The sequence below is a fragment of the Protopterus annectens genome, chromosome 8.part0 (assembly GCF_019279795.1).
Source record: "Protopterus annectens isolate FY-2018-M chromosome 8.part0, PAN1.0, whole genome shotgun sequence".
Classification (NCBI taxonomy): domain Eukaryota; kingdom Metazoa; phylum Chordata; order Ceratodontiformes; family Protopteridae; genus Protopterus; species Protopterus annectens.
This window is the reverse complement of record NC_056741.1, coordinates 1206040156-1206066252: the sequence shown is the minus strand read 5'-3', so window position 1 is coordinate 1206066252 and position 26097 is coordinate 1206040156. Positions and strand designations below refer to the sequence as shown.

The 26097-nt window shown below is 38.4% G+C and overlaps 1 protein-coding gene across 4 annotated transcripts in view; it reads right to left on the bottom strand.

The window, feature by feature from the left end:
• LOC122809309 (guanylate-binding protein 1-like) overlaps positions 1–26097 on the bottom strand; it is a 713173-nt gene that overhangs the window by 364103 nt on the left and 322973 nt on the right. The window lies entirely within an intron of this gene.

Below are 26097 nucleotides of genomic sequence, written 5' to 3'. Positions count from 1 at the left end.
AGACCAGTTGTTTGACATCATGAAGGTTTGTGGTCTGCACTGTTGTAGCAGGACAGGTAGCTTACATCCTTCTGAGTTGGGAGTTGCTGACTGAAGGCTTAGTGTCTGTTCTAAAGTGTATTAGTTCTGGTTTAAGCACTTGGGCACATTAAGAAGGTGTGGTCTGCACTCTTGTGGGAGGCTGGATTCTGCCCTTCTGAGCTGGGAATTTCTGGTCACAGGCTTATTGTGCCTGCTTATTTGAACTGTTTCTTTCTGAAATTGGTGCGCCTTATTGCTGTAGCATAGACCAGATTCAGGCCTGCTGAATCTAGCTTTGTTTGTATAACTTGAGCACTGACCCAGGCCATCTTTTTTTGGAGAAGGTTTCCCTGCACCCTAGCAGCAGGAATGTGCAGTTAGAACTTGTCTGATTGAAGACTGCTGGAGCAGGACTCAGTTTTAAGCTTTTTTCTGGTTAATTGGGTAACTTGTTTAAATCAGTTTGTTTGTTTTCTATTGTTTTATATATATAAAAAAAAAATTTGCATTTTATTCATCTGCTTTTACTGTATTTGTGTTTCTTTCTACTTTATTACTAGGGACATTGACTACAACTCTGATCTGAGGTATATAAAAATAAGTATCCTTTTCTGTGCATTTAAAGAGTTATTTTTTATTGTATCTGCTTTATTTTCTGAAAAAAATATATACTTGTTTCCCACCTTTCTAAGCTAGTATAGTCCAGTTTTCAGGTTAAGTGCTGAATTCAGGGCTGTGTTACAAGTTTCTGTGTTTGCCCATACCTTACTTGGATAGAAGGAAGTTTCTCTGTTCACCTGTGAGAGAGGGGAGCTTTGAGCAGCCTATCTGTCCCTGGAGGAGTGGTTTCACCCCAGAAATTAGTAGTTTATTGGCCATTTTGGGCTAATTTCTATCTATTTTATTTCCCTGCTATAAATATTGCATTTGCCCGGTTTTGCACGGCAGGCAGCGCCAGTTAGCCAGGGTATAACTATTCCCGGCTCCACAAAGTCTCCTCTTCAATTTTTCCCTTGGAACTAGACAGACTTTCAACTTAAGCACTCAAGCCATGCCCGGCACTTGCTCAAAACACATAGCAAGCACTTATAAACCCTAGCACTAGACCCTCCTGTACTGTACAGATGGACAAGGCTCTCTAGTCATCCTTACCAGCCATTCAGTAAAACAGTTCACTGTACCTATCCAGGCATGTCCAAAGGGCAGTTTCAGGTGTACTCTCCAGTCCAACTGGTGAATCTGGGCATTTTGAGGCAATGTTACAACTGCCTCATGTACACAGACAACCCTCTCCTCCTACCACCAATCACTAATACATGTGAGAGATGCAATTATACAGCCAAACTGGAGGCTAAGCTCTCTCAACCTAAGGCTGGATCACACAGTCAAGAGGAGAAGGGAAATAACTGCATCACACCACCAGTCTCACACAGACCCGTTAAACCAGCACTGGCAAAAAACACACATAAATACACGAAAACATACTCGGAGGCTCTAAATAAAAATCTGCAAAAGCAAAAGAGACCTCCAAAGCAGACATCCAAGCAATCTCCACCTTCCCAACACAAATCATGAAACACATACTTCACAAAACCAGTGTGCCATGCAATCACAGCCCTTAAGGCAAAATAACATACCCAACATACTAGTAATAGGTGACTCTATACTCAGGCACACTGACGTCTCACTCACTAGGCTGAATAAGGAGAAGGTTACTGTTAGCTGCCTGTCGGGTGCCAGGATCCACCACATAACACAAACACTCAGGTCACTCCAAAAACAAGTACAAATACGACTCTGTCATTGTCCATGTTGGTGTAAATGACCAGAGCTGTACCTCCCTGGACTACATGAAAAGAGACATGGAAGAGCTCTCTGATCTTGTAGCCCACGCCGGTATGAACCTGACCCTGAGTAGCATCCTGCCCTCACCAAGAATGATACCACGGTATAAAGAAAAAATTATCAATTTCAACAATTGGCTATGTTTCTGGTGTCATTCAAAGGGGATCCAGTGTCTGTCCACTTGAGATGACATGTACGACAAGCCACTCTGCTTCGCTAGAGACGGCTTGCACCTGTCACCCTTAGGCTTTCGAATTCTGTCCAAGGCTCTTGCCACCCCCATAGTCCCTTTTTTAGGCAAGGCTCAAAAGACAAACCCACTGCCATAAATAGCAGAAGTAACAAAAAAACTGAGGGTAATGCTACTCAATGCCAGAAGTCTAAACCTCAAAATGCATGCACTCGAGGCACTCCTCAGTATGGAGATAATTGATATATGTGCAGTAACAGAAACCTGGTTTAAGGATCCAGAGAGCACCCCAGCACTACCAGGCTACAACTCATACCATACATTTCGGCCACAGAACCCAGACCGAAATACAAAAGGCGGGGGTGTATTCATATTCATTAAGGATACTCACACCTCCAGGTCAGTGGCACAGCACGATGCTTCAGAGATCATCCACGTGCAACTAACAACGGGCAAAACTGCAATTCAAATTGTAGCTTGCTACAGATCACCCACCATGTCACAGGACCCCCATTTCACATTTCTGGAAACACTGGGAAATATAAAGGTCCTACCAAACATCCTAATATTGAGTGATTTCAATTACCCAAACATTAACTGGGAGAACTACTCAAGTACTAACTCCCTTGCCCAACATTTCCTAGAATTTATAAACTCAAATGCCCTGTATCAACTGGTCAACACTCCCACCAGAGGTGACAACATATTGGACCTGGTCATCACCAACATGGGCGACTGGTGCTCCACACCGGAGGTCAACCCCTCACTGGTTAGATCTGACCATATTCAAATCACTTTGGATATCCACATTCTGCCCCCACCCCCCGGACAAGGAAACCACCATGAAAAACTTTTCAAAAACAAACTTCACATTACTTAAGACCAAGGTGGAAAGTTTCAAAGCCCCCATGCTAAAGGATAACATTGTCCAAGCTGCAAAATCCTTTACTAATGCATTCTACAGGCACCTACAAGAATGCATGGATCATGCTATCCCAAGCAAAACCAAGGCTCACTCCTCCAAGAAAAGGAAACCAGTCTGGTGGACCCCTGCCAGAAACAAGCTATACCAATAGAAGGAGGAAACTAGTACAGAAAAGAGTAAAACCCAAGAAGGAAAGACATCTCTGATCAGTATCAGCAAGAAACTACGATCACTCATTAAATCATCCAAGGCTAGTTTCGAAATAAAAACTGCCAAGGACTCCAAAGATAACCACAAGGCATTCTTTAGCTATGTCAAGAATCTAAGTGGCAATGCTCAGATCTGCTCAGAGTTAGTGCAGAATGGCACAAAATATACTCAACCGACTGATATTGCCAACATCCTGGCAGACAAGTTCAGCACAAACTTCACACCCTCTCACTCCCAAAAGGGCCCATAACCATACCAGAAGAATGTACAGCCCCTGAAATCACAGGCACTCAGGTTAAAACAGCCCTTTCCAAAGCCAAAAACACAGCATCAATGTGACCAGACGGTGTCCCAGGCTGCGTCCTACACGAGCTCAAAGACGAACTAACCCTTCACCTAAACACACTGTTCAAATTCAGCCTCTCCATAGGTTACATATCCATAGAGTGGCGTACAGCAATGGTTATTCTGCTCCACAAAGGTGGAGCCACAACAGACCCCGGGAACTATCGCCCTATAAGCCTGACTAGCTTGGTCTGCAAGGCTATGGAGTGCATCACCATGGAACCCATTAACAGAGACATTGGGAACCTCCAAACACTGGACCCTACCCAGTTCGGCTTTGTTACGGGCAGATCATGCCTCCTAAACCTGGTGGACTTCTTTGAGACAGTTACCAGGGCTATAGATGAGGGAAAGGTGGTACACACAGCCTACCTAGATGTTGCAAAGGCCTTCTACACCATTCCCTATTCTGGTATTATAGACAAGCTGACCAGCCTGAACATAAACCCCTACGTCACAAGATGGATTGCCAACTGGCTCACGGACAGAACCCACATGGTAAGAGTTGCGGGAGCTAGGTCTGACTCTAAGCCAGTTACAAGTGGCGTTCCCCAGGGCTCAGTCCTAGGACCCCTCCTGTTTGGCATATACTTCTCAGAGGTACAGGCAAGCACAGGAGGACTATGGCTGACCAAGTTCGCATATGACTGTAAACTAGGGGCTATAGTTTACTCTCTGGCTGAGACAGACATCCTCCAAAAGGGTCTCACTGAGATGGATACCTGGTGTCAAAATCATGGCCTCAAGCTAAATGCCAAAAAGAGCATAGTCATCCCCTTTGGAAAAAACAAAGTACCCACAAACTACCAGATAGGTGCTAGTCCCCTAAATACAGAAAAAGTAATAAGGGATCTGGGGACCCAAGTAGATGGCAATCTCTCCTTTGATAATCACATTGCCAAAGTGGTTAAAAAATCCTTCTATGTGGCCCACCTTATCGCAAAAGGGTTCGCATCCAGATCAAAAGAAGTCACTGTGCCCCTCTGCTCATCGTTCACCAGACCCATCATAGAGTACAATGCCCTATTTGGGATGTACCTTACAAGACACCTGTAACAGCTGGAAAGACCACAGAAGTACCTCACCAATCGGATCACTGGCCTCAAACAGATGCCCTATGCAGCTCGACTGAAGAAACTCCAGCTGTATTTGGTTGCATACCACCTACTCAGAGGTGATCTCTGCCTGACATACAAGGCCATATCCAACCCAGAACTGATGGACATGCTCCACCTAAAGAAAAGCTTATCCCCTCGATCCACATGCTCTAGGATCTAAACCTCACCACAACAATAAATAGGACGTGCTGGAGGGATAGATTCCTGTCCCACAGACTACCCATGCTTTGGAACAAGATTCCAATCTACATTAGGCTGAGCTCCTCGCAAACACTCTTCAAGAGAAACCTTGACGAGTGGATGGGAAACAGAAAGTTTACCCTGGGGATCACTTCAGTGGCTCTGCTGGACAGAGGCACAGGGAACTAATCTAAGGGGGTGGCGAAAGCCAGCACATTCTGGCTAGGCTTATAAATGCTTTTGGGCAGATAGCCTAGCACCTACCTATGAACAGTACCTAAGAGTCTGAAAGTTCATGTAGAGATGTGTAAAAAAAAGTACTTGATTTGTTTGCAATTTGATGTGCTTGAGCAAGACGGATAAATGAATACTGCTGTCATACTCATTCTCAGAACACTGTGCTTGGCTATAGCACAGTTTGTTAGAGGATAACATGATGCTTTTTCTAGAGTAGCTGTCAGATGAGTTCTGTGATAGCGGTTCTCATCTGGGTAGGAAGACAGCTGTATACAGACTCAGTTTTATGGGAACAAAAGCAAAATGCATAAATTCAGAAAATATTTTGCAGCTTTTTCATAATCTCACACAAATTGCTACCCATACTTGCTACGGAAGCAAAATCAGTGCAGGGGTTGTGTTCCATTTTAAAGGAGTAGTACTGATTTAAAGGTTTCCTATTATATGACCGAAGATGCAATCCTTCAAATGCTACTTGATCAAACTTGAAAGCATGAAACAGCAAAATAGTGAAACGGCATATAAGCATTTATTTCCTTCGGAAAGAAATCGCTTGGCTGCCTCCGTTACCTTGCCATTTTCGTCACTGTAGTGCGATCTCGGAATTGGTATATTTAAGTAGGGAGTGCCCCCCACATGGGGGTGGGGCGAAGCCCCCCACTTTATGTAATGTTTTGATGTTTTTATTTTTATTTATTTTTTTGTGGAACAGCAATTTTTTTCCCTGGGAAACAATTCACTGTTCCGAGTGTTCGGGATTGTAAGCTTTTGCTTACATGGAGTCGATAAATCAGCGTTCGCTTTTTTAAGCGTTCGCTGATTTAATATAGACCCAATTTAAAAAGAGTATATAAAATTTAAGCTTGTATGCAAATTGTACAGGCACAAATGAAGGTAACTGTTTAACTCAGTGATGGCGAAACTATGATATGCATGTCAAAGGTGACAAGCCACGACATTTTGGGTGACACACCAGCGTTCATCAACACTCGAGTTACCAAAGAAACTGCTTTTACATTTGTTGCTTGTGTGAAGTGCATGGAATTATTTTGTGCCAGGAGCCAGTTCAAGAACACTGCTGCAGAGGTAAGGAAGTTATTAAACTCAAACACTATTTCGATATACTTTCTCGATAGAGTTTGCAAAGGGCATTGCTGACATTATTTTCTCTTAGTGGTTACACTTCTGCAAAGGGCAAGTAGTCTGCATTTGTAGGAGTTTGCTATTTTACATTCCTCTCAATTGTCCCTCTTAATCCCGGCAACTTTTTAAACTTAATAATGACAATAATTACATTTATAGACTAATTTTACTTAAGAAAATGTATATTAATTCACATTCATTTTTTTTCTGTCATTGTCTCAAATTAATAGTACTAGTAGTTTAAAGCTATCCATGTCTCATTTCTAGATTTGTCCCCGATTCTGTTGAGATTTATCCCTGATGTACTGAGAGCCATGCTGTTTTATTTATTTTATTTATTTATTTTATTTTTTATTTGTTTGTGGTGGTGGTGGTGGGGGGGTGACAAGCAAGCAGAGTCAAGTTGGGCATTTTCTGAATTTTTGACAGGCTGAACCCAAAAGGTTCGCCATCAATGGTTTAACTATTAGTTTCTTCCAGACAATGATTATTTTCATTTATGTTTGCATGGCTCAAAAAATAACATATGACTTGGGGTCCCTCCATTTAAACGGGCTGTGCAACCATACAGTTCCTGCTTGCACATCACTATGTGCTTAACCAAGGGGAAGGGCAGTCAGATTTGGACCATGAAATGTTGATCTGTTTAGTACAGATTTGAAAATAAGAAATATTTTGCAGTACATGAGTCTACTTTTATCAAGCCAATGTAAAGCGTGATATCATGCTGCCCTATAATGCCTTAATCATGTGCCTTTACTGAAAGAACTTTGTATGCAAAGACACTGAAGCTCTACAGTAGTGAAACTAGTGCATTTAGGGGCACAAGGATGTGGAAGGTGGAAGCAACCCTGAAAAAAATACATTTTTTATAAAACACTGATATTACTGTAGCATCATTTTTTAAAATGCTTTTAGTGGGTTTGATGACTGTGGCCATGATGTGATGGCATGAATCAGTAAAGAATAGCATCTGCTGATAGCAGCTACCATGCAAAAAATGAACATGACTAAGCAAATAAACAGAAAAAGTAAAGTAGTAGTAGTAGTAGTAGTGCTATTTTCACATTGTTAGTTAAAAATGTACATATCCAGTACATATCCCAGTAAAAAATGGGCTTGGCGCTTCATATATGTTTGTGTGCATGTACATACATATACTGCTGGATACTGTTAATCTACTGGACACAAACACAAAGTAAGGAACAAGAACTACATTCTCTGTGCATCATCCATCATTTGTCTACACTCTGTAATTATCACAGAAAGTTTACTTACGTCTATAAGCATCACCAAATGACCAGCTGTACATAAAGCACAGACATACCAACATTACAGCTGCCACACACAAAAACAACTAAGTAGTGACAGAAGTAATCCTTCTGCTGTTCAGTCATACTTTGTTTGCGATACACTTGCACAAACTTTACTCTTTCTTTGTTCACTCTCATTTTTGTGCAGAACAAAACAATGATGTGTGTGGGATCAAAATTTGTAACTTTCATTGCACTTTGTGATTACAGCATCTCAGAGGAAGGCACATACTTTCTTTTTTGTTTTTTTGAAGACCAGTCTTTCTCCAAGATGTCTTAACAACTGAGTAAGTTTATAACAGTAAAGCCCTTCATATGTTAAGTGCAAGGGAAAAAAAGAGCACTGGAATCAGCCCACACTGCTGAGGATAATCATTTAAATATTTTTAATGGTTCTTTTTGCTTGTTTTGGAAGTTCAGTTTGTGAGCAGTTAATCCATTTTATTTTTTGGTTTTAAGTCCAAGGGACCTTGCCGCCTGCAAAAATGCTTGTTAGATGTTCTGGTGTTACTACATGAAAGCAGTTCAATCATTAGCATGCGTTTAGCTGATATGGCTACTCAAACTCCTGCATTCATGGACAAGCAATGTGAACTAGACAAGAGTGTTTTGATTAGGCAAGATAGACTAGCAATAACTCATTCATAGGTTCATAGGTGTTTACTAGGCTAACGACCACAAGGGCTTTTTTAAGCTTAGCCATACATCCCAAACCTCTGACGAGTTCTGATACTCTTGATAAGTGTAAGCATGGGCCTGGGAGATGAACCATTTACAAGTTACCTGCTTGCATCAGAGACATAGGTGCCAAACTGGGGATGAATTTCCAGTTTCCCATCCAATTGTCCAAGTTGCACTTGAATTGGATTACAGAGGAACTCTGCTTCACATGGATCGGGAGCTTGTTCCACAGACGGGGTAGCCTCTGTGATACATACCTATCTCTCCAGCGGGCCCTATTTATATCACAGGCAAGATTTAAGTCTTTAGAACGGGTAATTCTGGTACTGTTTCTTTTGTGGATATGCAGGAGGTCCATCAGAGTAGGTGTGAATATATGTGAAGGCTGCCAGCCTAGCTAGATAGAATTTTGTAAATAATTCTAACCAATGTAGATAGTAATATATAAGAAACTAAATGTAAAGAAAACTGTGTATGTTCTGAGTTTCAAAAATGTAACCACAGTGCACTCTGCTGGAAGAAAGTTGATAAAGTAAAGCATGTTGTGACCCTTTGATATAAGCTCGGAATCTGTCCATCTGATCTAGCACATTCTTTCTATTGCTGTGGCTTCTTGCAGGTGCAGATGACAAAAAGAAATGTAGATTTTGAGTTTCTGTTGGCCTGGGAACTGAATCAGAAGTGTCAAGAATGATGTAATCTGGGAGGGCCCAGCAGAAATGTTCGTTAGTAATTTGAAAACTTTCTTAGAGAGAAAGACAGTGCATTAGTATCGTGTTTCTGGACCTAGCAGAACATCCACTCACCAACACTTTGCCTTTGCTCTGTAAGTAGAATTTAGAACAATGATTTCTCTTAGAGATAGATAGAAATATAGCCAGATTAGTCTCGCTGTTTTCTATATTTATGTGAGACTATCCTGCAATGTTGTTTTAAAGTATTTCCTGTGATTTCCGAACTCTGTAGTGTCACTGTGTTGAATGAATAAGTATTGTCTTGTGTTTTTATTATTTATTATTAAATATTTTTAAACCTTTTAACTGTGGCTGTTTTGTGTAGAGATAATTTAAGCTCTTAAAAGTACTTGCAAGTATTTGGTGAAACTGTACAAAGCCACTCCAATAGATTTAGCCCTGGGCTACACTTACCATTTGGATAGCAATAACTTTACACAGTGAAATTTGGCATCCTTTGGGAAGGGCCTTAAAGTAGCTGATAAGAGCTAGGTGGTGGCAGCGAATTACTACCTTACAGTCTGGGCAGAAAGGGGCATAGCTGGAGAACCTGTGCCAGCTTTCCCCAGGAGTGTCTGTGTGTTTGTATATAACTCATATCTTAAAGTGTGTGTGCGTGTGTGTGTGTGTATGTGTGTGTGTGTGTGTGTGTGTGTGTGTGTGTGTGTGTGTGTGTGTGTGTGTGAGAGCTACTTGGGCATGGACACGAAGCACTGGTTGGACAGAGAGGGTACTGAAGGTTTTGGCTTGCCTAGTCGGCTGGAATCTTAACCCTATAGCTGTGCCAGTGAGAAGTCTTATTGGGGATCTGGGAGAGAAAGGGAGAAATCAGCCCCAGACTGACTGTAATCTCTGTGTTATCTTAAGGGAAATTGTACTTTACTGTGTGTGTACTAGTTATCTTTCCCAATGTAGACACCCCTCATTAGTGCTAATGGTGAGGATTGAAGTTCCTTGATTACTGGGCCAGTGCATGGGTGACACATTGGGGTCTGACAATGCTCTGTATGCCAGGCAGAGCTCTCCCCTCAAAAGCCTGTAGGAGACAGAACACAGGGATAGGACCTTGAGGCGGTCTGTACTCTGTCATCAACAGTACTAATAATAACAACTCTATATACAAACATAGAATTAAATCAAACACAAAGAAATAACAGACATACACCCTCCAAAAATTACATTCAACACTAAATAGTATTCTGTATATCTTGTATATTTATATAATGTATTCAGAAGACGCACTGTATATAGAGTTAAGTAATGATACACTAAGAATAGTAGAACCAGTCCTAAATAGTTATTCCTGGACTATTTCTTGTTTAATGAAAATATATTACATATTGACCTGTTCATCTTGGTGGTGCAAATTGTCTCAGAATTTGGATTAATGATTAATGTTTTCTTTATATAATACTTTAAGGATGTAGGATTACCTGAATTTCAGTATTTGCAAGAAAGTCAAAGGAGAAGGAGCTGAAGTGAAGATGTTAATAAGGGTGTTTTGACTGCCTTTGATGTGAAAAGACAGAATGGAAGGAATACTACAAAATACTAGAACATTACTTTAACTAATGATACTGAACTGAAGACATCAAGAAAGCAATCTTGATAAGAGTGTGTGTGTGTGTGTGTGTGTGTGTGTGTGTGTGTGTGGTGATCTACAGCATAATGAAAAATCTCCAGAGTCTGAGAAACCTGATGAGAAAACTTACATGCATCTGGTAATGTTCTTAAAACATAATTTTAAATCATATTCTAGAGAGAATGTTCAACGATGCAAGCTTGATTCATGTGTAAGTAAGAATATGAAGTTTATAAGTATGCAGTTGAGTTAGGAAAATTAGCCCTGGCCTGTAATTATGAAAATACATTACAGCACTGTTAATGAATACATCCTGATTACAAACAAGGCTATTGCTTGAATGCCTTAAAATATTGCTTCAGTAGTTGAAACAGCAAATGAAAAGATTAGTGTACAATACTCACAAGAAAAACAAACTATTTACAGAAATAGAAGTGTAAAGAGCATATACTCAAAAGTAATTAGAACTACAAAGCTGAACACCAAGGCCACAAGAAGCACTCATGGCTGCTGGGTGTTCTTTCAGCCAAAATATACTGTTCTGAAACTTTACAGAGGAGAGTCTGTAAAAATATTGGCACATGCTGAAAGCTAATTATAAGGAAAAAAATGAAACATTACCTTTAACACTAGAAGAAGATCCTGGACAAGGGCTGCTGAGAAGATACTGGCTAAACATAAGTAAATTAAACTGGAGAGAAACAAAGCATAGCAATTCTGAAAATGAAACCTCTGAAAAGTGGTTAAAACATTACGCTGTGTCTAAAGAAATTGGTATGATAAAAGAGACTATATGTGCATTCATATTCTGGAAGGTGCCAAACCTACGCTCAGAGCCATATCCACTGCTTATGTTACTTGTGCTAAGGAAGAAAAGGAAATACATAGATTTTTGAGAAATAATCTAAACAGAACACCTGTGAAATATTCAGAACAGGCTGTTTCTCCAGTACATGTACTTAAAGAAAAATAGCAGAATTTTACATTTTGTGGGGATTACAGCTCAAAGTCTAATGAGGTAACTGTTTTGGAATAGTTCCCCACATTCTGACTAAAAGTTTTTTTTCAAAAAAAAAAACCACACACAGGAAGACTTGAGTTTTAAAATTTAGAGATCAACAAATATTCTGAGATGATCAGTCGAAAAAAACCCAGCTGTATATATAGTTATGCACATTGTTTTAGAGCAGACGTGTCCAACCTGTGGCTCAAATTCAACACTTTTTTAATTTTTTTTGCGCCCGTGACCTTTAACACAACATCAGTGTGCGCATGTGCCAAAGCACCCTTTCCTTTAGTTTTTTTGTGCCAAAGTAGGATCTGTGTGTTCGCGCTGAAGAAGAGGGATTCATCATTGCCTGTAAAAGGGACAGTACTTCCTAACTGTATTAATAGGTAAGTAAGAACCAAATAAATTAAAATAAAATTCTGCTGTTGTTTTTTTATACCATAGCACCAAAGCTTGGGAAATAATTACAGCAAAGTTGTACCGTAACCATTAAGCCTCTCATAATCAGTTTTCCACTCCATTGCCATGAATCTTTTAGCTCCAGGATCTTGTATAAGAAAAAAAAAAGAAAGTAGAATATCATATTTCTGTTGCTGTTGTTATTGTCTTATCATGCATCTGGTCACCTATTTATTTGTTTGTCCAAGAGCTTTCCTTCACTTGCTGATGGGCAACAGTGGCCTAAAAGAAGCTATATCAAGTGGTTCAGCTCATTGAACCATTCCTTTTTTCAGTTGACCATGTTGGTATCACTAGGCTTGTTGTGACCTCTTTGTAGCAGAAACTTGAGATGGTGTTTATACAGTTGTGGAGGGGTCTTTAGACTGCTCATACTAGGCTAAAAGTGCAGAGAGTTTGCATCTGTTTCATTTCTGATACTCTCTGTTAATGACCTTCATTTGGATCTATTCAGCAGCTTATCATTGTAAAGTGAAGGCTAACTCACTCACTTACATATGTATAATTTTGTTGAAGTTGCAGCTTGAGGGGTGTGCTTGAATTTTATATAAGAAAAGTTAGAATTGCATTACTTAATATTTGAATTTTGTCTGTGTTGACTTTTGTAATGGAATGAATTCTGTTAAACAGTGTTAAATTATTTTTGTGCATGCTGTAAACTGCTTCGATAAAAGTTTCTTTACTGTTAAATTCTGTGGGTTCTTAACCTAAAATTATTCCACTACTAATTTAAGCAAATGAGAGCTCAGTTTAATCCTCATCCAACAGATGGTACCTCAGGAGTGTAGCACCCTCCTAATGGTACAGTGTAGTGACAGTATCAGAACTTGACTCAAAAGTATCACGTGTGGGGAAAGAATGAATGGTCTTCTGATATTTCTGGCATCTGTGAGATGTGACAAATGCAGTTTTGAGCTAAGTCACGGAGTGGGCCACAGTTTGCAGAAAAGTAGTGTAGTTGTTTCTATATTCAATAATGTTTCCCTTTGAACATTGTTGTTTTTCGGAAGGAACTGCTTATTAAATGGCCTTTGTCTGTCTGCAGTGAATCCTTGCAGTGCCCCCCCCCCCTCCCCACCTGGCACTGCTTTGAAGTCATATTTTTAATGCTTTCAATTGCTAAAGTGGAAGGGAAGTTCCTTAATGTAGTAATTAATCTTTTGGTACACTAAGAATAGGATTCAATCATTTCTTTGTGTACACCAAGCACTGTATTCCTTCATTACAAGGATCTTTTCAGTAATTTTATGCAAAGCAAGTTAAAATGTATAATAAAATTGCATCTTACGAGTTATTTGGGCTCTTGGGAGAGGTTCAAATTCTGAGATGATGTGTATGTGTAGATCAGTTCATCAGAGTGATCAATGGCTACATTTTAATATCTTTATGTTCAGTTAGCCAATATTAGTAACTATGCTAATTACTTTGCTCTTCTTCATTAAACAAATTATTTCTGATGAAGTCTTATGATTTGTGCAGCTGGAAGCACCATTAGTATTGCTGCTTTTACATAACTGTAGCTTGTGTTATCCCCCCACCCCCGCCAAACTTCTGACACACTACTGGACTTCTCAGAGATCATTTGTTATGATTGCCCAGTTCCCATTCCTGTTTGGTTCTGTATCTTTTTATTTGTAAAACAAAAAAAAATATTAACTAAGATGTTAGTTACCTGTTAGATTAAGAATTAGAATGGAAATTTTAATTTTTAAGGCAAATAATTAGGCATTTATTATATTTATTAATTGTTCGAACGCACCTACAGTACAGCTAGGAGGTCGAGTTTGGTCGCCCGTAGCAGCGAAAGAGTTAACTATAGGATATATTTTATATGCGGCCCCAAGACGATCTCTGTTCACTCAATGTGGCCCCGACAAGCCAAAAGGTTGGACAACCCTGTTCTAGAGGACTGTTGCACCTGATACATTTCACAGAACTGTAGAAAGTCTTTTACCAAGTATGCCACATGTTGCAGTTTATGGGAATGCTTATCCTTCTTACATAGCCAAAGTAGGCGAATGTGTAGAACTAATAGAAAGTGTTGAACACAATGGAGATTGCAGGTCTGTGTTTGTTTATTTATTTACTTACAAGTTTGTTTTGGAAAAGAATTAACACTTGGGGCATGCATATTCCTTTCATCTTATGAGGAGCACAATGAAAGCCACTGTGGAAACTCCACCTCCTATACATATAAATGAGGAGAAAGCAACATTTGGCTTACTTAACTATAACAGTTTATTTTCAGATAAAGCAACCTTGTTAGATGTTTTGTATCAGTTTTTAAACAAAGGTATAGAAGGAACAGAAAAGTATACAGCAATTAGAATGCTAAGGCCAACAGTTTTACTACAGTCTGCAGGTGTGCCTGCTCATTTTTCAGGTCACAGAGTTGCTACTGTCCTACAACGCTTTATCTTTATGTAATAGGTGCTATGCTTTCATGCAGAATGCCAGACTTTAATACAATAATCTTATTATGTCTTGTACATTGAAAGGTACCAAAGAAAACTAGCCACAACTACACAAGGAAGGATTAGCCATCATTTTTGAAATACAGACATTTCATAGTTTTATGGATGATTTTTACCATCTCCACATATAGTAATTACAGACAGCATTAGTCACCGATTGCCTTCTTTAGTTAAATAAAACTTGTTCCACAAATGGTTTAAGCAATAATACAGCCCAGGCAATGTAGTTTAGGATATACGAGTATAAAACTGACTACAAATCAGGCAAGTATCACACCACTGGTGAGGCACAGAGTAAGTTACGCATTCTATAAAAAAAAAAAAAAAAAAAAACTCTACAGTTTTGGACTCAACTGGAGAGATACCAGAATAAGTCAAAGTGGTAATACACCACCTCTGACAATATACCAATTGTCTTCCAAAAATGTACCCTTGTGACAAGTTTAAAAAACTAAACTGAAATGCCAGACTGCAGTAACATAGCCCAAATGTACTGCAAATACCCCTAATATGTGAGAAGTAGTTATGTACTGCATGGCATCAGTATAATCATAGTCAGATTGTGGCAGCAGGGGTCTGAGCAGCTAAAAACAGAGCTTAGGTTTCGGAACTATGAAAAACAGCAGAAGTCTACAACCTACTGTAAACTGTTAACAGACTACACTAGCTAAAATGTCTATGACATCCAGAAGTTCAACAAAGAAGAGAAAAAGTGAAATAAAAGGGAGAACAACTGTGAAAACGGAGATGGGAGCTAAAAGCAGTGCAAAGCAGAGGTTGGACAAGTAGATGACAGTAACAGTTGAAGGAGAAGTTTCCTCAGTCATTCTAGAAAGTAAGACTGACCACATGCATTTTGATATTTTTAAAATAAGTAGATCCCTGCTGGAATACACAAAAAGAAAGAACAGAATGTTGCAGGAAGTAGATGTTTTGACCGGGTATTCAGTGGAAAAAGCTGGCATGCAAACTGATGAAAAGGCAATGAAAAAAAGATGGAACAACTAGAATATGAAAATAAATGATACAATCTGGCTAATCTGAAGACTGGTATCACAGGGACAACTTGAGACTTACAGCAGTACCAAAACAAATCAAAGGGAAATACAGTTAAAAAAAAAAAAGGTAGTGAGAAAATGCTTTAGTTCTTAGACTGGGCTTTCTATCGCTGATATTAAACAGAAACAGCACACAGAGTGAGTATTCCAAATATGAGTCTGAGAAAGCAGCAAAGACTTGATTAAACTGCAGATATACCCGTTAAATGAAAACAAAAATACTACTTTGTGAATAACGGAAAAATTTTAAAAAGATGGAATCATAACAGTCTATGTGAACAATGACTTTTCACTACAAACGTGAACTAGCAGAAATGATTCTCCCCCTTCCATACGACTCTGTAGAAAAATGAAACTTTGATTCAAGTTACTTTGAGTTTTCTACCCATTAAGGATAAAAACTTATAATAACCTTCAACAGGCACATGATGAATTGACAAAAAGAAAAGAAGAAATGGGAGGTGGTGAAGGAATGCTGGTTAACAGATGCAGAAAGCAAATTGGGGATTCCTGCAAAGCGTCTTCTTGTTTTCCAAAAGAAAATATAGGATAGAACAAAAGAAAAGTTTTCCAAAAAGGAGAGATCACATGAGGACAGTAGCTAAAATGTATGGACATATGTTTATATGGATAAGGATGTTTAGTATAACTAAAATGTGAGTTGTATTCTAATACTTTAAAATAAATGAAACTACTAAGTACTAGTGTGAAAATTACAATATGATTAATATAAATATAACATTTAAGTATGATTTTTCAAATTATACTTACAATTAGAGTTTATACTCAACTGCAGAGTGTGTGCATTCTATTGTGTGCTGTCTGCTGAAAGTGTAATTTGTTTTCAAACTGTAGAATGTGCTATTTTGCTTCTGGTCCTATGACATTGGGGGAAGGATGAAAGGAAAATTAATTAAAAAAAATGAGACTAATATTTGTTGGAAACACAAAATAATTCATACATTTAAGCCCCGTAACTGCAACGTTAGGCTTTGTAGCTACAACACCAGTGCATCTTCAAACCAGCTTGGTCACCTGCTGTAGTCAGAAGGACTTAAAGCAGAAAACTTTAGTAATAAAATATGATGAAATACAAGGGGGTGGAGCTGAAGGAATCCCTTGTCTAGGTACTTAAACTAGATCTTTCAAAATGAACTTAAAAGAGAGGTGTTAAACAGTATGAACCAGGTAGGAATTTATAAAAATGTAATGCGACAAGTGTGTTAACTGATAGCAGGTGGATAACAATGGATAAATGTCCAGGAACACAGGAATAAATGGACAGCAGCAGAAATAAGGCATTTAATATGCTAGTGCAGGCAAGTAAAACAAATTCAGTAGCGAGTAATTCTGTAAAAATCAATGTACTGGAAATGTTAAAAATGATTAACAAAACCTGACAATAATGTATTACCTAAGAAACATTCAAGCAATGATGTACAAAGTTAGCCCTAGGAACTATAACTTCAGGTTTAGTGTTGGCTGTACTACAGTTCTTGTAAGCAGCTTGAACTTCTGCTCGAGTGAGAGGCAGGGCTTAGAGCAGTAAATCTTACTCATTACGAAGCTACGACAGATTACAAGGTGAAATAGCCAAAGGATGGCAGATTACAAGGTGAAAGAGCCAAAGGATGGCAGATTACAAGGGGAAAGAACCAAAGGATGGCAGATTACAAGGGGAAAGAACCAAAGGATGACAGATTACAAGGGGAAAGGCGCGCCTTGCCTGTTAACAACGTTGACCTTTTGAAATCAGCTGTAACATCCCAGATATCTAAAGAACATAAATGAGAAATGTTAATGATAGTGTAACTGGTACACTAATGAATATAGATTTAAAGTGACAAGTATGCCAACTGAAAGCAAGCTGACAATAATGTACTAACATCTAGGAATACAAACAGATTCAGAAAAAAGACAGCTGCAAGAAGATGAAGGCAATGGGTTTATATCAAGTGTTATTAACTCCAGAGGAGTAAATCAGTGTTTGAATCTGATGAGAGAGAGGTAGAGAACTTTGCACTGCTATTTCTATATAGCATCAGCTGGACTGCCTTGGCAAAAAATAAATTGTACATAGTTAATATGTTGACTACTTTTGGGGTACAGATGGAATTACATGTTGCTGGAATAAAAATAATAGGTCACGTTTACATGGGATACTATTATGCAAAAATATATTAAGTGCGAAAAAACTGATTCTTAAGACTGTAAAAGATCAATTTGCAACAGGAACATAAAGAACAAATGCAGTTAGAATACAAGGCATACTTTACTATGCCACATATTAGCTTATTAGTGTGGAATGCTAAGGTTTTAGTGGCTAAAAAAAGCAGGAGAAGCTACTGAATTGTATTTACAACTGTAATGCACATATATTAAATGTTACAATAAACACACTTGAATCATAAAGGACATGAATATTTTGTAAACAGAAATGGGAAGAAAACCTTCTTTACTGGTGTGACGCCCCTGCACTGGCCCAGTAATCAAGGACCCTCAATCCTCACCACTAACACCAGTGCACATTGGGAGGATGACAGGTACACACACAGTAAAGTACAATTTCCCTTAAGAGCACACAGAGATCCCAGTCAGTCTGGGGCTGGCTTCTCCCTCTCTCTCCAGGTTTCCAATAAGACTCCCCACTGGCATAGCTATAGGATTCAGATCTCAGCTGAGTCGTCAAACCAAAACCTCCAGCACCCTGTCTGTCCAACCAGTGCTTCTTGTCCGTGCCCAAGGAGCTGACACACACACACTTTGAGATTTGAATCCTATACAAACACATAGACACTCCTGGGGAAGGCTGACAGGTTCGGTAGTACCACCTGCCACCAACCACTACTTATCTACTAATAAAGGCCCTTACCAAAGGGTGCCCAATCCTACTGTATAATGTTACTGTTATCCAAATGCTAAGTGTGTCGAAAGCCAAGACTATTAGGAGTGGCTTGTACAGTATCACCAATTACATGCAAGTACTCTAGCAGCTTAAATATCTCTACACAAAATCAGCCAAAATTAAAAGGTTTTAATAAATTTAATAATAAATAATAAAAGCACAAGACAATACTCATTAACTCAGCACATGGCAACAGAGTTCAAAAACGTAGGAAATATTTTAAAACAACATTTTAGGACAGTATCACATAAATATAGGAAAATCTAGACTATTGTTGCTATATTCCTATCTATCCCTAAGAGAGATCACTCTAACCTAGTACTTATTTATTTTACATATGTTTACCGGGATGGTCCGACTGGACACAGGTCCATTTTCAACAGAGGCCCGGGGAGAAAAGCTCCTCAGAATGTAGAAAGTTTTACCAAAGCATTTAAAGTACAGTATAGATAAAAAAAATTTCAAACAATATGATAAAGCAATAATATAGTTCACTACAGTAAGAGTTAATATGTACAGTACACAGTAAAGCATTTCAAAACAGTTATGTTAAAAATACAGTATATGAAAGTAGGAAGTAACAGTCTATATACAGGGGAATATACACAGCAATAAAATGGCAAGTATACATGTTCCATCAGCAAGTATCAGAAGCCCTAGTCAGTACTAAAGAATTTCAGTAGGTCAGTTTTGAAATGTGGTATGTTAAATGGTGAAGTAAGACGGCTTAAGTGATACACAGGCATAACGATTTTTTCATTAGATGTGATTTAAGTGAGTTTTTAAAATCAGAAAAGGTGGAGGCAGAAGTTAGAGGAGTAGGGAGATTATTCCAGGTTCTAGCTATGCAGTGGGAGAACAGTGCTTTTCCTGCAGTATTGTTAACCCTAGAGATACACAGGAGGGGTTAGTCAGAAGATTGGAGAAGACGGTTTGTATTATAATGGGTGAGAATTTGACATAGTGCTGAGGTATTTTCAGGATGTACAACACCCTAATCACAACTATGAGACAGAAATTCGTCTCTGCTAGGTTAACAACCAAGACGTGAATGGACTCGGTACAAGGAATAAAAAAACAATTTATTGAAGTACACTATATAATGGGGTAAGCGCTTTCATCTGCAAAGCAGACTTCTTCAGACCACTTAACATCAGTATGAAATGCATATTTAAAAACTTTTTTGGCGCCAAAATTCATTGATAATTAAACAATCACTTCCTATTAAAGTGCCAATGCAGATAATGTTTAAACACCATAATAGTGTTTTGGGATAGTTTTGTTTAACACCATGGATTATAATAACAAGATACATAGCATTTTAAATGAGACAGGTAATTATGAAATAGTGTCTCTCAATGAAGTTAACTTAGGATATCATAAGATTGACCTAGCCCTGGAAGAGTACCTTATTGACAACAGGATTACTGTGGATACTTACAATTTTTTAAAGGTTGATTTCCATGTGCTAGCTACAATAGTAGGCATACCAAAAATCCATAAGGATATTGTTGACCCACCATTTCGCCCAATTATTTTGGGCAGTAAGTCTAAGACTTACAATATAGGAGTAGCTATAGACAGATGGGTCAAACACATTTATGGGAGTACATCGCACCTTATAAAGGACTCATGGATGTTTTTATCTAATCTTACTCCAGACAAATGGAAAAAGAGCTTGTTATATATTACTATAGACGTCATAGACTTATTCTCCTGTATACCTAAAATAGAAGGTCTTGAATTTTTTAGTGAGAGTCTGAGAAGATATTCCAACCTTAGTTGGGACCACATTAATCTGATAATTGATATGATGGAATTGGTATTGGATAATAATTTCATTTATTTTGAAGGGGAGTATTTTAAACAGACACGAGGTGTGGCCATGGGGGCCTCGTGTGCTCCCATTTTTGCGAACTTAGTTATGTTGGAATGGGAGAATCAGTGTTTATTTAATTGTATATATTTTCAACATGTAGTATACTATACAAGGTTCCTGGACGATATGTTTCTGTTATGGGACGGACCAAGTGAACGTTTTGATGAATTTATGGCACATCTTAATCAGTCCAATAGCTTTTTGAAATTTACGCATAAAGTTAATAAGGAAGGCATTGCCTATCTGGATACTTATATAAGACACGCGGACTCTGGGTTCCAGTCAGAAATTTTTAGAAAGGAAACTTTCTCCAATGGGTATTTGGAATACTCAAGTAATCACCCCAAACATATACTAAGAAACATCATTAAAGGACAATGTATACGGGCGACTAGGATGTCCTCTAATTATGACATAATGGTCAAAGAAATAAATTTTATAAAGAAAATGTTTATCAATAGGGACTACCCTATATCATTACTGAATGATGTTGCTCTTTATGTTACAAATGAATGGGGTAAAAAATACCCCCCGATATTAGGAACAGTATACAACTATAACACTGATATCCAGTCACGTAAAATTGATAGGCTTGAGACTAACAAAGTATGTGTATTAATGTTTTCTCCGCATGTAAATGAAATTAAAAATATATTGTTTAGACATTGGTACACCTTAACTGTTGATGAAGAAGTGAAAACTGTAGTAGGTGAACGACCTTGTTGTGTATACAAAATGGGGTTCAACGTAAAAAGAATATTGGAGAGTGCAAAAAATTTGAATCACAAGAAACTGGATGCATTTACCAAAAAATGCGGCTCATGTAGACAATGTTTTGCTATATATGAGAGTAAGGGATGTAAGTTGAATGACATCAATAGGACTTACATTAAGTTTAAGAAAGGGAACTGTTATAGTACCAACATAGTATACCTTGCTAAATGTATGTCCTGTACAGCTTTCTATATTGGGAAAACTGAAAGGCAATTTAGAAAGCGGATTTATGAACATTTGTATAGGATTAAGGTGCAAGACACCAAAAATGCCTTATACAGACATATAAAGGAGCATGGTGATACCCATACATTTAGATTTGCCATAATTGATCAGGTAGTTATTTCATCACGGGGTGGTAATTTCAAAGCACTCCTTGGGAAAAGGGAAAGTATGTGGCAGATGATGACTAATGCCACCAAATTCCCTGGTATTAATGAATTCATTTCTATTAAACCTTTATTGCAGTTGTTATAAGATGTATTGTTATATTGATTTTAATTAATACAAAACCAACATGTAGTATGTGTGATATGCAATGTTAGTGACACATTTAGTCTTTTTCAGCTATACTCATTTGTATGTGTTTATACTTTATATATTCATGATTTATTATGATTTTTTATTCACATTTCATGTAGTATTCATTTAGTGCAGTTTGACCTTCAGCATTTTCCAGGCAGAGTTGTTTTTATAGCAAATATAGTGTGTATACATTTTATAGCAATAACATATTAGTATAGTTAATTTATTAATTACAATTTTTGGTATTTGATTTTATTATCAAACATTGGATTTTAATTTTTATATATAATTCTTAGTTATTGGTGGAAAAGTATTTTATTATGGTGTTTAAACATTATCTGCATTGGCACTTTAATAGGAAGTGATTGTTTAATTATCAATGAATTTTGGCGCCAAAAAAGTTTTTAAATATGCATTTCATACTGATGTTAAGTGGTCTGAAGAAGTCTGCTTTGCAGATGAAAGCGCTTACCATGTTATATAGTGCACTTCAATACATTTTTTTTTTATTCCTTGTACAGAGTCCATTCACGTCTTGGTTGTTAACCTAGCAGAGACGAATTTCTGTCTCATAGTTGTGATTACGGTATTTTCAGGATGTGCAATCACATTGTAGGCAATGAGTAACTGCTTATAGGTTAGAAGATTGGGCAAATTCCAGCTATTACAGTTCCCTAAGAGCCTGGCAATGGTGGGTTCTAAAGCTGGAATTGATTGCAAACTTGGCGATTTTATTACAGCGTGATTCAAGTCTGGCTAGGTCAAGTTTTCTAAGGTGAGTAAGAATTGGAGCAGCATACATTACATAGACAAGAGGTGATTTTGTGCTAGGGTAGTCCTTGCTTGTTTAGAGAGGGATTTCCTGTGCCTGTATAGAGTCCCCATTTTTTATGGACTTTTTTGATAGTCTGAGAAATGTGGACATCAAAGTGGAGATTTTTATCAATTTCATCCTCTAGGAGTTTGGTATGGTCTGAGGGAGAGATAATGGTGCCATTTTTGGACGAGATACAGGAGGATAGAGGGGTGGTGCTACTTTTGTTGGGGGTAAAAAGTAGTAATTTGGTTTTACTGGGGTTTAGGATAAGTTGTATCTGGGTAATCCAACTTTCCACAGAGGTGAAGGATTCTTGGGTGAGCTGTTGCAAGGAGGGACGTGATGGGGCTGAGCAGATAAGAGTAGAGTCATCAGCGTTTTGTATAAGTGATGTATGCTGTGTGGTGGTATGAAGATTAATAGTAAATATGGAGAAAAGAAGTGGGCCTAAGATTGAGCCTTGTGGTACACCTATGTTAGTTGGGAGCAAGGGGGACAGTACACCTTGCCATTGGACAGACTGTTGCCTATATGATAGATAGTTTTTAAATCAGGCTACAGTGAAAGGAGCAAAGGATAGGGAGGGTAGGGTGTCTAATAGTAAGGAACATGAGACCATGTCAAATGCTTTGGAAAGGTCCAGAAATATTGCAGATACAAAGTTATTACTATTTTTATATTGGTTGACCAGGTTGGTGAAAGGTAGTTGTGCTATGGTGTTGTCGGAAACCATGCTGTGTAGGGGAGAGAAGGTTATGTGAGTTCAGGAACTGGGTTGCTTGAGAATGAACACATTTCTCTAGTATTTTAGATAATTGGAATAGAATGGTTATGGGGTGATAGTTTTTGATTTCATAAGAGTTTCCACCTTTGTGCAGTGGAATAATTTAAGATATCTTCCATAGCTGTGGGATGTAAGCTTCTTGTATGGAGTAATTAATAAGAATAGAGACTGGTAGGCTAGAGATTCTGCAGCTATTTTTAGGAAGTTGGCTGGTATGTTGTTAGTGGCCAGGGTAGTAGGTTTAAGTTTTTGGAGTAGAGGTGGGAATGGATGAAAGAGTAAAGGATGGGATGTTGTCTGGGTGTCTGATTGGGTTATATCTGGGGTTGTTTTTGGCTAGTTGGGAGGATAGTTTTAATATAGTTTCTGTGAAGTGGTGATTAAATTGAGAGGCGATGTAATTGTCATTGGTGGAATTAGGAGTGGAGTGGTAGTTTTTAGTAAACTATTTATGGCATGCCAGAATTGTTGGGGGTGTTTTAAGTGTTTGGTTTGGATACTGAGGAAGTAATTTTGTCTATCGAGTTTAGTTTGTCTCTTGGCCTGATTTCTAAGTTGTAAATAAGTTTGTTTGGCACTGCTAGTGTTTTCTTTCTTCCAGATTTTCCAGGCCTTATCTCTTGATTTCAGAAGGGCTCTGGTTTCCCTAGTTAGCCATGGTGCATAATTTGCTTTGGTTCTCATTTTCCTAATTGGTGCGAGTCTATCAAGGACATTGGAGAGAGTATTGTTGAAATAGTCAATGGCTTGAGCTAGATTCAGGGTTTATAGAGGTTTCCAGTTAGTATGTTTCAGAATATGGTTTAGTTCTTGTTTGTCTAGGTTACGATCATCTTTAACATGTCAAAATACAATGGGTTTGGTTATGTTGGCACGTATACACAAAAGGAAGGTGGGGAGATGGTCACTAAGTCCATCTGGGAGGCAACCTGTTTTATAGTTTTGTTTGGGGGAACTGACTAGAGTCCAGTCTAGAATGGACTGTTTGTGAGGTTTTTTGTCAATTCTAGTGGGTTCTTTGATAAGACAGGTGAAACTGAAAAGGTTGATATGGTTAGTGGGATTATCAGAGCTACAAGCTGACCAGTCAGTGTTCATGTCCCCTAGTAAGATGGTTTCTTGGGGGAGATTATCTGTGGCCCGTTGTAACATCTCTTCAATGCAGGGAGAGTTATTACCTGGGGGAATATAACAACAGAGAATGATTATGGTTTTTGTGTCATTAATGTGTAAGGTTGCACCTAAGGTTTCGGCATTTTGAAATGTGGGTATTGGGGTTTATAGTGGTTTGATGGTGAGTGAATTTTTGCGGAGGATAGCAATTCCACCCCCCTTTTCTGCCCGCTCTATCCAGTCTTAGCATATTATATCCTGGTGGGAGAATTTCTTCATTTTGGGTACTAGGTTTTAGCCATGTCTCTGTAATGGTTAGTAGGTCAGGAGAGTAGTGAGCTATAAATGCATGTAGGCAAGGGAGTTTGTTACATATACTTCTGATGTTAACATTTAGAATTAATAGGTCAGCATTTTGCCTAGCAGAGAGTGGGGAGTTTTGTGGGCCAGGGTTTGGGTGTATGTCTCCAGATTTAAGTAGATTTTTGGTGATAAACAGTTTGTGCTTAATTATGTGAACTATGTTTATTTTATATTTCAGTGATATCTTAGTGGTGTAAGTTGGTGTTATGTGTGAATTGTAAATGTGTAGGATTAAACTGTCTTTAAATAATGTGGAAGAGTTTAGAAAGAAACTGGGTAAGCAGGTGTTGGATTGGGAAAGTGTTGTATGGTGTGATATGTTTTTTACTGATATGTTCGTATGTAGTGATGTTATGTATGTCAGGTATGTGAGGATTAGGAAGAATACTAAGATTATTGTTCTTTTTTGAGGGAGTGATGGATGGTTCCTAGTGTCTTTGGGGTTCAAGTGTGGTTGTTTGTGTGGGGACATGGCAAGTAATTACTGAGTGCTTTGCAAATGTCGGAATTGGATAGGGGGTGATTTACTTACTATTAGCAAGGCGTGCCGCGGTGGTACAGCGGTTGTGTTGTTGCCTCATCACAGCAAGAGGGTCTCCCGTTCGATTCTCAGCTAATGTGCGGGGAGTGCCTTCTGTGCGGAGTCTGCATGTCCTCCCTGTGGTCGAGTCCTCCGAAAGACATGCTTGAATGGGTGTGTCTTCATTGAAGGTTGGGCGGCTGGCAACTCGGCACCATAAAAATCTACTGCCAATCATTAGCAGACTGGAGTTTCACTGTGGCGACCCCTTACCGGGAAAAGCCGAAAAGACAAACAACAACATACAGATGAGAAGTGCTGAAGATGGATGTGTTAACATCTAAAATAAGATACAAAATGCACTCTTTTCCTCCTGAGAGAAAGTTTTTAAATTACTAACAAACATTTCTGCTGGGTCATCCCAGATAACATCATTCTTGTCACTCCCGTCTAGTTTCTCAGGCTAGCAGGGACCTAAATTTTTAACAAGTCTCTGTTAAAAATACTTATCTCTCAGAAGCTTGCCTGACTGGAAGTCGTAAAACAATTATCTTGGAAACCTGTCATTACCTCTGGTTCCAGACAATAGAAAGAAGCTCTTAGCACTAGACATTCTGTCTCTTTCACAGAAACAGAGTGATAAACTACCTTTTTATAACACATTGTAAAACTCTTTACTTATCAACTTATTTTCTTAGAGTTTTGCAAGTTAACTCTGTATATCCCAGTTCCACTATGAAACATGCATTACATAGGCATAGAGTTTATACACATTTCTACTCTTTTCCAGCAGGGTGCACTGTGGTAACAATCTTCAAGCTCAGTACACAATGTACAGCTTTAAAGGAAACCTCTACCCTCTCATACAGTTTAACTCAATCTGTAGGTTTCTT